Source organism: Pogona vitticeps, chromosome 5, assembly GCF_051106095.1.
Source record: "Pogona vitticeps strain Pit_001003342236 chromosome 5, PviZW2.1, whole genome shotgun sequence".
NCBI classification, from domain to species: Eukaryota; Metazoa; Chordata; class Lepidosauria; order Squamata; family Agamidae; genus Pogona; species Pogona vitticeps.
The window spans coordinates 146,513,343-146,529,540 of NC_135787.1; positions in this window are offsets into that span (position 1 = coordinate 146,513,343).

Consider the following 16,198-nt stretch of genomic DNA (forward strand, 5'->3'; position numbering starts at 1 on the left):
GGTCCATCAGCCTTTGGAATGTGGCTGGTGCATTTCTGAGACCAAAGCTCAGGACTCGAAACTCATAGAGACCAAAAGGGCTGCAAAAGGCAGTCTTTTCTTGATCCCTGGGATCAATTCTTAATTGCCAATATCCCTTTACCAGGTCCAATGATGAGATGAACCGACAACCCCCTATGGTTTCAATCAGGTTGTCTAGCCTGGGCATTGGGTAGGCATCAGGAGTGGTTACACGGTTTAATTTCCTGTAATCAACACAAAACCTAATGCTCCCATCAGGCTTGTCCACAAGGACTATCGGAGAGGACCAAGGACTAGAAGAGGGGACGATTATGTTCTCCCTCAGCATTTCGTCCAACTCCTTCCGCACCTTGTCCCTATAGGGTCCCGTTACTCGGTATGGGGATACTGCCTGCGGGGGTGCATCCCCTGTGTGGATCCGATGCATCACTCCCTTCACTATCCCCGGCTTGTTGGAAAACACCTGTTGATATTTTCTAAGCAGCATTTTTAGTTCTTGCTGCTGGTCTTGGGTGAGTGCAGGACTGATCTTTACCTCCTCTGGGTTGTATTTTACTTCCCCTCTACCCTCCCAGAAGGGTAATTCAGCTTCCTCACTCTCAGCTGCTTTTATCGCGAATAAAACCCTCTGTTCCCCTCTGTAGTAGGGTTTTAGGGCATTCACGTGAACCACCCTCCTTGCTTGGTTCTCCTCTTGCTCTATTAGGTAGTTCAGGTCTGACATCTTGGAAATGACCCTATATGGTCCTGCCCATTTGAGCTGCAGTTTATTCTCTCTGCAGGGCCTAAGCCAAAGCACTTCCTCCCCTGGGTCAAAGTGCCTCTCTCTAGCTTTGTGGTCATACCATGTTTTCTGTCTGACCTTCTGAGCTTGCAGGTTTTCTGCTGCCAGCTCTAGATTTCTCTTTAGGTCATTCATCAAGGTGTCTATGTATGTCACAACGTCTTGTGGGTCATCCTGGGTGATCTGCTCCCAATTTCGTTTGATCAAATCAAGGGGCCCTTTCACCCCTAAGTGTGCAGCAAACATGTCAGAGTGACCCCTTTGTAAGATCATGGGGCGATACTTTTCAGGTACCACCAGCTGACTTCTGATCCCATCTCCCCCTTTTGAGATATTCCTCAGGGTTTCTCTATCTAAAATCCCCTTTTTCTCCAGAAATCTCACTGGGGTTTCAGGTGTTAGCTGGGCGTCAGTCATCTGTTCAAAACACTTTTGGAGAGTGGCGTCTGCCTTTTGCTCCTGTCCAAATCTGCTGTCTGTGGTTAAGGTTTCCACCACAGCTTCTGAACTTCCCCCACCTGCTTCCGTCTCTGGCTCATCATTACCCCCCTGAACTGTCCCTGTGGTGGCTTGTGAGCGTGTAATCACTAGCACCCGTTTCACATGTTCAGCCAGGTCATTTCCCACGAGCACGGCTGCTGGCAGAGTCGATGAAATCGCTATCCGCCAATCTCCCCTCCAGCCTTGAAAGTTGACAGGTACCTCTGCTACTGGCAGAGAGATTATCTGCCCCTCAATCCCTGCCACCTTCATGCTCTCATTTGGGATTATAAACTCCCTAGGGATGATATCTGGATGGCATAGGGTTACTTGGGAACAAGTGTCCCGCAGCCCCCTATACTGACGGTCAAGTATTCCTACGTCCACCCCTGCTGTCTCAAACAACTGAGAATCTGTTTTTATCAGCAAGCAGCGCTTTACCTCCAGAAGAGGACCATTTTCCTCAGCCTGATCAGCAGAGGCAGCTGTCCCAGACTGAGTAGCCATGGCAACAGGCTCCCTCTGTGACACTGAGCCTTGCTCTTTCTGGACACAGAACACAGCTTTTGGCTTGGTCCCACTAGAATTCTGAGGCACCATTCCTTTTAGCTGCTTTAATTTTTCACACTCTGAGATTAGATGACCCTTTCCCTGACAGAAATAACATTTTCTAGTGTATTTGGATTCTCTCTCCTCTTGTTTCGGTTTTCCCTCCAAATTCTGAGGGCTTGGTTTCATGCCTGAGGGCTTCCCTTCACCATGGGCCCCTCCCCCTTGCTGGCTTTTCCCTGGTCCCTGAGAGTACTTGCTGTAGGTTTCTTTGGGTTTACCTACAGATTTCCCCTCACCCAAGGGCTTTCTTATTTGGGAGATAAAATCCGCGATTTCTGCGGCTGCTGCCACAGATTTCGGTTTCCTTTCCCTCACCTGGAATTTCAATTCCCCCTGCAGGACTGAATAGAACTGTTCCAGGGCTATCAAGTCTTTAAGCTGCTCATAGGTCTCTATTCCCTCCTGCGATAGCCATTTCTCAAGCAGCCTCACCAATTGGGCCCCCACTTGGGTAAAAGTTTGTTCTGGTTTTTTAGTGAGGGACCTGAATCTTTGTCTCAGCTGCTCTGCATTTATCCCATGTCTTGCAAACACCAGTTTTTTGAACTCTGCAAAATCTTTCATCAATTCCTCAGGCATCTCGGCATAAACCTCAGCCAGGCTACCACTGATTAAAGATCGCATGATGGTCATCTTCTCAGTTTCCCTCACTGAGAAGTCCACAAACGCTCTTTCCACTAAGGAAAAGAACACCTCAGGACAATCTCCCTTGTGGTACACAGGGAATTTCTTCAGGTCAGCCTTAGACAATTGGCCTCCCTCAGAATCCCTATTATTATTATTGTTCTGGTTCAACAGTTCCAGTTTTCTTAATTCAAACGCCATTCTCTCTCTCTCCAATGCCAATTCAAATTGCCTTTGTTTCTCCCTTTCCTCCCTTCTTTCTCTCTCTAATCTTTCCTCCATTTCCCTCACCCTCAGTTCATGCTGTTGGGCTAGGAGTATTTTTCTGAGTTCTGGGTCCTGCTCTCCTGTGCTGTCACCCTGCACTGAGCCAAATTCATCCTCAGAACCTTGGTCAATCTGGGGGTCTTTCACTTCACTCATTTCGGCCATCTGGCTTCGAGTCAAGGGCATAACCCCCCCTCAGAACAGGCTGCTTTAAAAAGTCAAGCCTCAAAATAAAACGACCAATTTTTTTTTTTTCCTTTTTCCCTCAGAACCAGCTCTCCCTAGAGATTGCTGCTGTTCTTCAGCACTAAATTTGCAACAGTATCGAGTCAGAGCCTACCCCCCTCTGCTGGGCCTCTCAGCTGGCAAGCTAGCTCGCTGTTGCTACGCAGTTTTTCCTCAGCTTTTTCCCGCCAAAACTAGGCTGCCTCAGAGCACCTTAATCTAAGTCTCCCCAGTTGGCACGTTCTTCTACTAGCGCACCTCCCCGTGAGGTACACCTAGAAGATTACCTACGCACCTCAGACTGTCCCTGACTAGACCCCCCTTGCTCTGGGCACACCTGCCAAGGCTTTGCTGGACCGCTGGACAACTGGACCAGTCGTATCCCACACGCTGGACACCAATCAATGTGACAAACCCAGACCTACTGGGATATATCACACAGTTACTAAGCTGCCACCAACCATTCCCTCTAATAAGTCACACAGACCAGGGATGGATTTTTAAACAATAAAAGAATAAGGTTTATTTTAAATACAAACAGGGTAAATAAAACAATCAGGTGAATAAAATAAAGTAACGTGGCTTATTCTCACACACACAAGCATACAGTTTGGTTCACCTAGAACCTTTAACTTAAAGCACAGACCCTGAACCCATCAGTTCTGGCTAACCAACAGACCCCTGAACCTTTCAGGCTGGTACTCTGACACACAGTAGTACCCTGTCAGACACCCAGACTCCCACAACAGCTTCTTCTTCCCCAGCTGCTGCTTCGTCCCAACCCAGTGTCTCACAGTCTGTCTCAGCATCTCCTCTTCACCACACAGGCATCACATATTTATACAGTACAGCCCCTCCTCCTGATGTCCCGCCTTCCACTCCCCATAGGATGGAACTTTCCCTCCAAACCCATGACAGACAGGTAACATCAGTGCTGTTATGTAACAATCATTACCAATTTCATGGCAGCAGCATTCAGAACTAATGAGGTACCAGATGTAGTTTCTCCTGATTATGATGACTTGTGTATTCATTCAAGCTCATTTTAAATAAGTGTTTTTTATTTTTTTTTTACTTCTTGTATTAAATAAACAACATAAACATAAAATACATAAACCAAAATGCAACCCAACTGTGTTCCCCACCACCATAATCAGGACCTCTTGCAGTAATCTTCTTCCTTTATCTTTATTCTTCTTCTTTTTTTCCTCTTCTCCAGAACTGTATTGATTCCTGATTTCCCTTTTCCCTCTTATTAGCACATATTCAATCAATCTGCCCCATATATCATAGAATTTATTATTTTTCATCTCTCCTTTCTTAACCTTTAAATTACAAGTTAGCTTATCATTTATAGCAATGTTCCATATTTCATTATGCCATTCTTCCATTTGAAATTCCAATTTTGATTTCCAATTCCTAGCTATTATTAATGTGGCTGCTGTTAATAAATTGGTAATCAACTCTCTAGTCATCATATCATATTCCACATTCTCAAATATTGATAACAGAGCTATCTCTGGATTAAATTCTATATCTTTTCCACATATGTCATTTAATTCTTTAAAGATTAGTTTCCAAAATCTTTGTACTTTTTCACATTCGCACCACATATGAAAGTATGTACCAATGTCCTTCTCACATTTCCAACAGACATTCAGATAACTAGCATTAATTGTATTTATTTTTATTTCTTTATTTATTAAATTTATGCCCCGCTCATCTAGACACAAGTCTACAATGGGCAGCTAACAATAAAAATGGGATTTTATTCAATTGTATTGGTGTCAAATACCATCTTAAGCTCAATGTGAAAAAAATTCTTTTATTCTCACTGACATAAATCGTAAAACCCTCATTTTCCACATCTTCATCCATGCTTCATCATTTATTCTTTTTCCTAAGTCTTGTTCCCACACTAACTTCAGTCCTTCATTCTCGGTCTCTTCTTCTTCTAGATCTAGTGGGAATCTATAAATTTTATTCACTGTACCCTTTACTGAATCAGTTATCTGAATATCTTCATATGATAATAGAAGTTGTTCATACTTTGTATATTCTCTACCTTTGTTATACTTCTTTACCCATTCGTTAGTCCATCTTTCTAATTGCATATAATTCAACCATGATATATTCTTATTTTGAAGGATTCGTTTCATTTGATCTTTTGATCTCATTTTATCCAACCAGTTTGTTAATCTAACCACTTTTTTTTCCTTTAAATAATTCTACATAAACTTTCATATTGGCAGGAAAATTCTCTATTTCAGTCACTAATCCTAATGGAGAGTTAAATAAGTGATTTTGAGGTGTGTTTCCCCCCCCCCAGGGGAAATGTACTTCAACTTTACTTACAAGCTATATTGATATGATATGCCCCTAATGAAATCCCAAGGATTGGTCTGGTCTGCTTGGACATATTCCCTTCGTGTAGGAATTTATCAATGCAATATGGGACATGGACATATAAACACATGAACCTTTGTGTGTTCTGATAATCTTAGAAGCAGCCCTTGATGTTGTTTGTTGTTTGTTTTAAGCCACTCCTTACACATCTCACACACCTCAAAAACCACATTAGGGTCTCCATATGTCAGAAATGACTTGACAATAAATTTCTTTCTTTTTCCAGTAAAAGGACTTGATATGGACTAGATGTCATTGGGTCCTAACTATTTTTTTAACTTCAGAACTAATGAGGTAACATATGTAGTTTCTCCTGATTATGATAACGTGTGTATTCAACTTTATCTGAGGAAAATCTAAATGCATTTCTATATTCTTTTGGACATCCACTTTACACAGAATATCCACATTAAATTGCAGGACAAGGTGGTAGTGATCCAATTTGCTTTGTCTTAAATTTTTAACCCTCAGAGAGGTTAAATATGCAATTTAATTGGCAATTTCCATGTCTATGCTCCATTGCAAAATTCTGCCTTCTGAGCTGCATAAGAAGTTCATAGCCATTTGAAGGAGATTAAAATGTAACTTGGAGGTAAAAGGAGGATCTAGATACAAGTCACTTAATGTGCACATAATATTCTGTTCCCTTGTGTTCACTTTTGATATATATTTTATTGCTACACTAATTATTTAAATAAAGAAATTGTGTCTACTGTGTTTTACCCTTCATTTAATTTGTCTGAAAGAATATGAAGTCCATACATGTTTTGAAAAATGCAAGCCTTTTTGATGGATAATGACACATGAGAGGAAAAATAAAATACAAACGGAGCTTAGGGACTCAAGATGCAAGACTGACTCTTTCCTCTGAACATCAAAATGCAAAATTTATTGTTGCAATGACATTAAAATCCAGTGGCAGACATTAATTCCATATGCAAGTGACAAACAAATTCCTTTCAGTTGGGTTCAGAAATGGGTCATCGGTTTCAAAGATTTTTTGGTAGAATGTTCAAAGGAAAAACAAATATCTTTTCCTCAGAGTTTTAATTCAAATTATAATGTTGGTTACACTATATTAGATTACCTTAAAGTTTTTTTAACTAGTCTTGAACTAATCACAAATGACACAGTGGTAGGCAAACACCCACTTTCCCATGAGATTTTAAGACTTTTTAAAATAAGGAAATTCAGTATTATTACATCTGTAACCCACCTTTCCACCCCCACAGCAAATGTTGTTGTTCTCCCCCACTGTTTTATTTTCACAGCAACCCTATGAGCTAAGTTATGCTAATAGATAGTGACCAATGAGAATCTCAATGAGATTCAACACTAATGATGTCTTAAGGCAATATTCAACCCTTTAGACTGCTTAAAGGCATCAGTACTGCCTTTCTCAGGGGAATCCCCTATGAGGACATTTCTATATACAGGAGTTTAATTTGGAGAATGTGGGGAAAGGGCAAATGGTGGGGTCCATTCCTTTCAGTGATTCCTTTCTGAAGAGATAGTAAGAGGCATCTCTTTATTTTAACCTTTAAAATTGTTATTAATCTGTCATCCTATGATCCCAGAGAAAGTGTTCCAAGGACCACAGAAATGATTAGCTCCCTCTTTCTGAAGTCTGTCCTCAGAAGATGATGCAACTTCAGTTTCCCTTCCAGGGTCCTGCAGAATTCTCAGCAGCTGGTCTGTCTCTGATGTCACTACTCTAATGTCAGCAAGAAGGGAAAACAGACAAACTTAGGGTGGTGTAGAAAGCATGCTGTGGATTTAAAGGATATGATGAGATTTGAATTTTTGTGTGTATATAGCCTGTTAAAAAACAATCAAGGAGTAAAGAAAAAAGAGCTATGAAAATAAATGTGCTTTTAAAATGGTGGCAACAATAATACCGTATTTGCTGGCGTATAAGTCGACTGGGCGTATAAGATGACCCCCCCCACCCAAAATATAGAATTTGTTATATACTCATGGTATAAGACTACCCCCTCTTCCCCACACCTTCCACACACCAAATTAAAGGTGCTATTCATTGTCACCTTTGTATGGCCGCAGCACAACCGCAGCACCTCAGGCCCGCCCCTGCATCTCCCTGTGACCGGCACTAGTGTGCAAGTGCGCATGTGTGAGCTCTGTGTAGACAAAGAGCAGGCCGGAGTGCCACTGCTTCCCGCTGAGCAGAACGGGCCGGTCACATCGAAAAGGCTGGCACCCCTGTCTTGCTGCTGATGCTCACCATGGCTGCGCTGGATACCACACGAAACTAGACGGCATGTAGAATGAGGTGGGCAGGCATCGGGAGGCTACTATGGGCACCAGGCAAGCATCGGAAGTCCACTATGGGCAGCTATGTCTATCCCAACTGAAGTGCAGCCGGCGTATAAGATGACCCCCCCCCCCCAACTTGGAGGCATGTTTTTCAGGGCAAAAAAGTAGTCTTCGTCATCATTTAGTCATTTCCGACTCTTCGTGGCCCCATGGACCAGAGCACGCCAGGCCCTCCTATCTTCCACTGCCTCCTGGAGTTGTGTAAAATTCATGTTGGTTGCTTCGAGGACACTGTCCAACCATCTCCTCCTCTGTCGCCCCCTTTTCCTCTTGCCTTCACACTTTCCCAACATCAAGGTCTTTTCCAAGGAGTCTTCTCTTCTCATGAGATGGCCAAAGTATTGCAGCCTCAGCTTCAGGATCTCTCCTTCCAGTGAGTACTCAGGGTTGATTTCCTTTAGAATGGATAGGTTTGTTCTCCTTGCAGTCCAGGGGACTCTCAAGAGCCTCCTCCAGCACCACAATTCAAAGGCATCAATTCTTCAGTGGTCAGCTTTCTTTATGGTCCAGGTCTCACTTACATACATCACTACAGGAAAAACCATAGCTTTGACTATTCAGACTTTTGTTGGCAAGGTGATGTCTCTGCTTTTTAAGATGCTAAGGTTTGTCATCGCTTTCCTCCCAAAAATGAGGTGTCTTTTAATTTTGTGGCTGCTGCCACCATCTGCAGTGATCACAGAGCCCAGGAAAGTAAAATCTGTCACTGCCTCCATATCTTCCCCTTCTTTTTGCCAGGAGGTGATAGGACCATTGGCCATGATCTTAGTTTTTTTGATGTTGAGTTTCAGACCGGTTTTTGCACTATCCTCTTTCAACCTCATTATAAGGTTCTTTAGTTCCTCCTCACTTTCTGCCATTAGAGTGGTATCATCTGCATGTCGGAGGTTGTATGTTTGTTTGTTTGTTTGTTTGTTTGTTTGTTTGTTTGTTATTTGATTTTTACCCTGCCCCTCTAGACTACGTCTATTCGGGGCGGCTTACATAGGTTAAAACACATTAAAATAAACATATATAATATAATTATTATTACAGCTAATTCTAACCAGCATGTTTCCAAGATGGCAAAATTCAGAAAGAAGAAAAAGAAAAAGAAAAATATCACTTAATTGACTGGGGGAAGGCCTATTTAAATAACCACGTTTTTAATTGGCTTTTGTAAACAGTCAGTGAGGGTGCCAGCTGGATTTCAATAGGGAGGGTGTTCCACAGCCGAGGGGCGACCGCCGAGAACCCCCAGTTTCTAGTTTTCTCCTTCCGAGCCTCCCTCAGCGTCAGTCCCCTCAGCTGTCCCCGTTGGCTATGTCGATGACTCGGGTAGATCTGGGCAGGAGAAGGCTATCTGCCAAATATTGAGGTCCCAAACCGTTTAGGGCTTTATATGTAATCATCAACACTTTGAAGTTGATGAGGAAACGAATAGGCAACCAGTGCAATGCATCCAGAGTGGGGGAGATATGCTGATATTTTCTCACCCCACTGAGAAGCCTGGCTGCTGCATTCTGAACCATCTGAAGTTTCCACATCAACCTCAAAGGCAGCCCCACGTAGAGTGCATTACAATGATCTAATCTTGAGATTACAAGCGCATGGACTAGAGTAGTGAGGGGGCCCCCATCAAGATACGGCCGCAGCTGGGCAATCCACCACAGGTCATAATAGGTGGAGCGGACCACGGATGCCACCTGGGTTTCCATGGTAAGCGCCGGGTCCAGATGTATCCCCAAGCTGTGGACCTCACTCTTTGCGGCAAGGGTCATCCCTCCAAAGGAAAGGGAGTCACCTCTGCCACTGATGGAGGGGCCACCCACCCTTAAGACCTCCGTCTTGTTGATATTTCTTCCGGCAATCTTAATTCTGGCTTGGGATTCCTCCAGTGCAGCCTTTCGCATGATGTATTCTGCATATAAATTGAATAAGCAGGGGGACAACATACAGCCTTGTCGTACTTCTTTCCCAACTTTGAACCAATCAGTTGTTCCATATCCAGTTCTAACTGTTTCTCAGGAGATAGATAAGGTGGTGACACACTCCCATTTCTTTAAGGACTTGCCATAGTTTGCTGTGGTCCACACAGTCAAAGGCTTTTGCATAGTCAATGAAGCAGAAGTAGATGTTTTTCTGGAACTCTCTGGCTTTCTCCATAATCCAGCGAATGTTTGCAATTTGGTCTCTAGTTCCTCTGCCCCTTCAGAATCCAGCTTCTAATTCTGGGAGTTCATGGTCCACATACTGCTGAAGCCTACCTTGTAGGATTTTGAGCATAACCTTGCTAGCGTGTGAAATGAGTGCAATTGTACGGTAATTGGAGCATTCTTTGGCACTGCCCTTCTTTGGGATTGGGATGTATACTGATCTTTTCCAGTCCTCTGGCCACTGTTGAGTTTTCCAAACTTGCTGGCATATTGAATGTAGCACCTTAACAGCATCATCTTTCAAGATTTTAAATAGTTCCACTGGAATGCCATCACCCCCACTGGCCTTGTTGTTAGCCAAGCTTTCTAAGGCCCACTTGACTTCCCTCTGCAGGATGTCTGGCTCAAGGTCAGCAACCACACTATCTGGGTTGTCTGGGATATCCAAATCTTTCTGGTATAATTCCTCTGTGTATTCTTGCCACCTCTTCTTTTTTTTTTTTTTTTTTTTTTTTAATAATTTTATTTTATTTAGAAACAAGGATAGAGGGAACAGAAAGAAAGAGGGGATAGGAAAGGAAAAATAGTTTTTGGGGGATAGGAGAGCATAAAGTATAACATCATCCAATCAATTCATATTACTAATACATATCAACTTTTTGCTTTTTCACAGTTTGATTACCCTCCTGCTTTTATCTTATCATTTAATTTTAATTTTATTCTATGTTATTCCAACATCGTCTGGTAGCTGCTGCCATTTATACAATACATCCCATCTTTCCGTTTCTTTTTGAATTGAACAGTCTTTCAGCCCATCTGACAGAATATCCATTTTTTTCACTTCCCATATTTTCACCATAAAATTATCTGGTTTCAGTATCTCTGCCTCCTTAAGATTTTTGTCATAGTGCTTTTTAATTTTGGAAGCTGCATGGGTCACTGGATAACTCTCTACTGCATTCATATTACCTGGTGTCATGTCTAATACAGACGATTCTAAAGTCTGTACAACTTCATTTAAGTTTTGTTTGGCATCTGCTGTCCCCTCTTTCGTCCCTTTCATCAAATTTTCTATTTTGCTAAGACCTGCATTCACTCGCTGGAACCCTGTTAATATTAGCCTTTGTATATTAATCTGCCATTCCTTTTCTATTTCTTGCACCACTATTCCAGAATTTTGGGATTGAAGAGACCAAGCCTCCATTTGTTCTTTTGAATTTTTGGGGTCCATCTCAGGCTTTGGGGTTTGTTTAAATACCACAATAATCACCCCCTAGAAATCCTTCCCGTTTCCACAATTTTATCAACAATTCAAACCCCTCATCATAAACCTCCCCTTAGATCTCCCTCCAATCTTTGTCCAGATATTGTAGTATAAAAATCAACTTTTAGCCCAGCAAATACAATATCAATTAGAACCGTGACGCAGTCATTTCTTCTTCTCCTGAGTTCAGCAAGCTTCTATTTTTAGACTCACACGTGGTCACAAACAAAACAACAGTCACAGAGTCTCAAACTGTCCAGTAGATTGTCCTTGGAGCTCGTCTTGTGATCTTCATTAACCCCTTAATGCTCCTTAGTCCAGTCGGCCACGTCAGCTCCAACCACCAGATTCTATTATTTATAGTTCACAAAGTCCAGAGAAGGCAAAGAATAACACACTGCATCCACCGAAGTCTCTTAAATCCAGTCAGACGGTGTTGCTATCTGGGATTTTTCTCCAGAAACATAAGATTTATTTTTCCATCTCAGACTCTCGGCTTTAGAATCAGCCTGGCGTTTTAATAGTTCACTTGGAGAAGCTTAGTTTCGCTTTTGAGTCAGACTGATAAGATAAACCCGCCGCTGCATTATTCTTTCTGCCAAATAATTTCATTCTTATTTCAGCTTAATGAGGCTGTTTCATAAATCAGAGGCTTCGGCTTACTTACTTGTTATATATTTTTAGTTTATATTGATTGCTCTCCTCTCCCCCGGTAAAGGGTTCCTCGCGGCTCAGTGCCAAAAAATGGCGCCCGCTCCGGTCTGTGCACGGTGATTTCTTCAGAAGAAAAAAGTCCGGGTCTGCCTCCCTTTCTTCTCCTTCTGCTGCTCACCATCTGCTTCAGAGAGACTTCTTCTAGACTCTCCTTTGATCCCCATTTCAAAAAGAGGATCCTGGACCGGAGGGTTCCAGCTTTTCCAGAGAGAGCTCCTCTCTGGAGTTGCTGGCAGCACCGCAACAAAGCCCCGCCTCCTATTCTTGCCACCTCTTCTTGATGTCTTCTGCTTCTGTTAGGTCCCTCCCATTTTTGTCTTTTATCATGTCCATCTTTGCACAAAATATTCCTCTAATATCTCCAATTTTCCTGAACAGATCTCTGGTTTTTCCTTTTCTATTCTTTTCCTCTATTTCTTTACATTGTTCATTTAAGGCCCTCTTGTCTCTCCTTGCTATTCTTTGGAAGTCTGCATTCAGTTTTCTGTAACTTTCCATATCTCCCTTGCATTTTGTTTCCCTTCTCCTCTCTGCTATTTCTAAGGCCTTGTTGGACAGCCACTTTGCTTTCTTGCATTTCCTTTTCTTTGGGATGGTTTTTGTTGCTGCCTCCTGTACAATGTTATGAGCCTCTATCCAAAGTTCTTCAGGCACTCTGTCCACCAAATCTAGTTCTTTAAATCTGTTCTTCACTTCCATTGTGTATTCATAAGGGATGTGATTTAGATTATACCTGACTAGCCCAGTGGTTTTTTCTACTCTCTTCAGTTTAAGCTTGAATTTTGCTATGAGAAGCTGATGATCAGAGCCACAGTCATCTCCAGGTCTTGTTTTTGCTGACTGTATTGAGCTTCTCCATCTTTGGCTGCAGAGAATATAATCAATCTGATTTAGGTATTGCCCATCTGGTGATTTCCATGTGTAGAGTCACCTCTTGTGTTGCTGGAAGAGAGTGTTTGTGATGACCAGCTTGTTCTCTTGACAAAACTCTATTAGCCTTTGCCCTGCTTGATTTTGAACTCCAAGGCCAAACTTTCAAGTTGTTCCTTTTATCTCTTGACTCCCTACCTTAGCATTCCAATCCCCTAGAATGAGAAGAACATCTTTCTTTGGTGTCAGTTCTAGAAGATGTAAATCTTCATAAACTTGGTCATTTTTTCTCATAAAATTGGTCAATGTTTTTCAGGGCAAAAAAGTAGTCTTATATGCCAGCAAATACAGTAGTTATGTGACAACATAATGTTTCTGTTATGAAGAACTTGTTTATGCTACAATACATAACAGGAAGAATTGTTTGTAACTCCTGTAGTGTACCCTTTCAGTGATTAGGATTTTCTAAGTTAACAATAGTCTAGCATTTCTGGATTTTAAGGAGACAGTGTCTTAGTGCATCAGATAGTTAATGGTACAGAGCATTATTACTCTAAGCTTTGCAAAAACTTTAGTCATAACAATAAGATTATCAGCTTGCCAGATAAGTTGCAGACCTCTGAAATTACAAAGGTTGCAGGAACAATTGGATTTCCTTGTTAAACATTATTCTAGGTGTTTGGATCTCCAGTCCCCTGGAAAATAGATTATTTACAGGTTTGGGGGGAGGTGTTGACAACTGAATGAGTTATAAATATAAGAAGATAAAATGCACCCAATCAGATTCCAGGAATTAATCACATCATTGCAACACCACACCACTTTGGGCACCAGACATCAGGGAACAGCAGCTTCATTTACAGATACCAACAACAATCAACACAGATTTCCCTCCATAGATACAAATGGGCCTGACTGAGTGAACACTAAATATATTTTTTTTCTTTGGGCATCGTAATATGCGTAGATGCTAAGAAAGTCATTTCTTTTATACATTTCTACCTTTAAGATCTTTGGTGTTTTGGAATAGTATCCTCCGCCTTTTGCTGTTTCAATGTGCCTTTTTAGGCTATATACTCTTGGATTTTCAGAATGTATATTGAAATATTCTCATTGTTCTTTTTTTTACTCTTAAAAATATTTTTACTGTATTTTGGACTGACTCAAGTAATTGCCTACAACCATAGTTCTCATATTTCTAAATATTTATGCCTACAGTTTTCATAAATGTAAGATTGTTTTCAGTACATGTTGATGTTACATTTTGAAGTATTTTTGTGTTTATGGACATAGAGGCAATTAGACAAGCTGATGTTCCTTGGAATTATTGCAACAATGAAGAGATCCTGATACTCAGATGAATTTTGATATGATTGTCAATGATTGTTTGGCTTCATTGTGAAATTAACCCTTAATTGTGATAAAATGCCAGCTGTGATGGACACAGGCTTCTGATTGTTCCCTGGAGGTCTATACAGTTCTGTAGGTCTCTTATGGGTAAGTTCAGCTGTCAGAGTCGCTTACCTAACAGACAGAGAGCACCTCTGCTCTTCTGAACCCATCCTGATAATGGCTTGTGGTTTAGAACAGTGTTGGAGCTGATATACATCAATGTCACCAGGCACTGTGTATTTTTCCCCAGTGGGAGGTAATGTGTAAAAAGAAAATTAAAAAATGGCTGAGGGAAGAAAACAGAAAAAAATTAGTTGGTTGTTGTGGGTTTTTCGGGCTCTTTGGACGTATTCTGAAGATTGTTCTTCCTAACATTTCACCAGTCTCTGTGGCCGGCATCTTCAGAGGACAGCACTCTGCCGGCCACAGAGACTGGCAAAATGTTAGGAAGAACAACCTTCAGAACACGGCCAAAGAGCCTGAAAAACCCACAACAACCCTTAAATCCCAGCCGTGAAAGCCTTTGCGAATACACAGAAAAAAAAAATTACTTTCTCTCCTGCCTTGCCTGCATAAACCCAACAGGGATTTAGACATCTCAGTGGCTCAGATGTTGGGGCTCTGTGCTATAAATGATACCACTACATTGTTTTTTGCTCAGAATCCAACTGTAGTGCTCATGTAAGGGTTTGTGTAACTTTACCTAATTTATCAGGTGCCACGGCATGTTTCAGTCAGGCACATGACTAAGACAATTGTCAGCACCTCGTCAGCTACTAGCTAGAGAAAATTAGGTAAACCTCACATGAATACTAATAGGATCTTGGCCATTGTTTATAAGTTTATGATGATTTTATTGTTTCATTATTTTGCTTCTACGTTTTTATTGTTTCACTTGTAGATTACTGGCCCATTCAGATATTAAGGTATGAACAGAGGGAACTGACCAGTTCCTCTTCCTTGGTTTTGCATGTGAAGAGCTAAATCTGAGAAGAAGAGCAATATCGACATATGGAATCAGAAGACATGATTGGATTTTCTGTTCATGGGAAGATTGTCCACATGTACTGACTGATTAACATTTCCTGGCAAGACTGAGTTGTTGGAGCTAGCATGCTCCCTCTGCTTCTATGTTAAGGTGAACCAATTTATTGAATACCTGGGTAAATCTCATTTCAGCAGCCATGAGGGGTGGGCTAGCAGAAAGGGAGATATATAACAATGACAATAACAAATTAGTTTTATCATGACACAAGATTTCATGAATTGTATCATACTTATTCAGAGGCTAAATCAGAAATATAATGTATTCGCGAAGGCTTTCACGTGAAGGCTCTTGCACAGTTTGCTGTCCTCTGAAGATGCCGGCCACAGAGACTGGCGAAACGTTAGGAAAAACCACCTTCAGAACACGGCCAAGAAGCCCGAAAAACCCACAACAACCAGAAATATAATCCTCAGAGAGAGAGAGAGAGTAAAGAAGAAAAAATATCAGGACTAGCAGGGTGATATTTGTTTGCTCAAATGTCTAGAAAATCAGAACAGGGATCAAAACTGAGGAGGTGGAAATTCTTTGCTTGAGAAAATGAAAAGATGAAATGTAGAGTTTCTCTGCTGAGGAGTCTGCACCAAGGGGAGTGAAAACATCAATGCCTCCGAGGTAGTGGCACTTTTGTTAATCTTGCCCCAACAAGCAGAGAGGCCAGGCTCCCAAATTTCAAACCCGGCATGCAGGATAAAGTGTTAAGTAAAGAGCCAATGTCTGAGACATCCATGCAGAGGAAAGTTGTTCCTTGCTCTGAGGTTGTTTAGAAGCCAACAGGATTCATGAGGCTCATATGAGAGGAAAGGATTGCAGCTGGAGATTGATAAACAAAACATCAGGGAATACCTTATTACCTTGAATGAGTTCAGATCTCCAGGGCTGGATTAACTGCATCTAATATTGAGGGAAGTGGCTGAAGACTTCTCAGAACCACTGTCTGTCATTTTCTTGAAATCATGGGAAATGGATGAGATACCAGATGTTTGGAGGAGGGCTAATGTTGTCCCTCTCTTCAAAAAGACCCA